Source organism: Cinclus cinclus, unplaced genomic scaffold (genome assembly GCF_963662255.1).
Source record: "Cinclus cinclus unplaced genomic scaffold, bCinCin1.1 SCAFFOLD_40, whole genome shotgun sequence".
Taxonomy (NCBI): domain Eukaryota; kingdom Metazoa; phylum Chordata; class Aves; order Passeriformes; family Cinclidae; genus Cinclus; species Cinclus cinclus.
In genome coordinates, this window is record NW_026912243.1 from 2,118,915 (window position 1) to 2,120,544 (window position 1,630).

Here is a 1,630-nt window from a genome sequence, read left to right on the forward strand (position 1 = left end):
TTGCCTGGAGCTTTCTGCATCTTCCATCACGTTGTGCTCCAAGTCTCTGTAGCCACCTCTGCCTTCAGCCTTTGTTTCTCCGGCTGAAAGTAAGACGGATGCTGGTAAATCTTAGGGAAGTTGCCAGAGATCCCCTGCCTGTAGGGTGCTGCTCCTCCTGCCTGGACATTGAAGATGGGGGAAGGAAATGTCTCTTCCATGTTGACCAACCTTCCCCCTCTTGGAGCCTGCTTAGTCAGAAGAAACGCATTCCTCTCCCCTGATGTCTTCATTGCAAGATTTCGTTAGGTTTGTATTCACATTTCCATCTCAGAAAGAAGGTGGGGCAGGTTAGCAGGAACTCCCCATTCTTGCAGGAACAAAAGCAGAGTGGGCACATGTGGGGCTGATTCAGCAGTAAGAACAAGGAGCCAAATTGTTTCGACAAAGTTCATCAGACAGAGCAGTTTTTCCCTGAGGTGGTGCAAGTTCTAAGAGATTTTATAAAATGTGATACCATGTAGTAATGTGTTGCATGATTTCCTTCTAGTCTGATTCTGTCTCTGGAGGAAAAGAACTTGTGCCTGAACTCACTGGAAGAAAAGAATCTGGAACTGAAAAATCAGGTGTCTCAGTTTCATTCTGCTCTTCAGGAGACTGAGCAGCTCCGCTCTGAGCATAGAAGAGAACTGCAGGAGCTCAACACCCAGGTAAGCTGTGCACTGGCATCCTCTTCTCCCTGGACACACAGCAACACCTTTGGCATGGAGGCCCCAACCTCTTTCCCCTCCCAGCAGCATCCACTGCTGCCATGTTCGTGCTGCTGCACCCTGAAGCCAAGGCTGGATCTGGTCTGTGCTGCAGATATTTTTCCCCATTCTCTCCTGGGTTCCAGCAGGAAATCTGGGATCAGAAGCAGCTGCAGACTCCTTTGGAGCTTCTCTGTCCCTGTGTTAGCAGTGTTGTCCCAGATGGAGTTGGTGCCTGTGCTGGGCACTGAGCAATGTGGGGACACAGAGGTGGCTATGGCAGGCTGGGCAGGGCACTTGCACTGCAGCCAGTTCAGGTGGTGTTCAGAGCTGCAGCTTCAAGGGTGTCCACTGCCTTCCTTCCCCAGTTTGTTTCCATTGGAATTCTTGGTTGTGCACCTTCTGTTTCCTGCGTGTTTTTTGCCTGAAATGCTTTCTTCATAGTTGCTCTCCCTACTGCTGCCTCTGCTGCCTCAGGAGCAGCCCTGTCCCTGAGGCTCTGTGAATCCATCTTCCAGATCCAGGCCCTGCAGGACACAGTGCTGGAGATGGAGACTGCACAGGCAACTCGAGAGAAGCAGCTGCTGCAGGAGCTGAAGGAGTCCCGGGCAGGAGAGCAGTGCTTGAAGACCTCTGTGCATATGCTGCAGACTGAAGTGTCCCAGCTGCGTGTGAGGCTGCAGAGGTGTGATGACAAAGCTCTTGCCTTGGTCAGACAGTGTGAGACCTCTGAGCTGGAGCTGAGGAAGGCAGAGGCTCAGATGAACAAACTCAGAGCCCACAACCAGGAGCTGCAGATGAAGTTGGAGAAAAATGAGCGAGGTACAGCTTCTGCTCTCCCACCCATTGTCCCATGCTATCTTGCCAGTGAGGATCACTGATGTCACAAAGAGGAAAAGGGC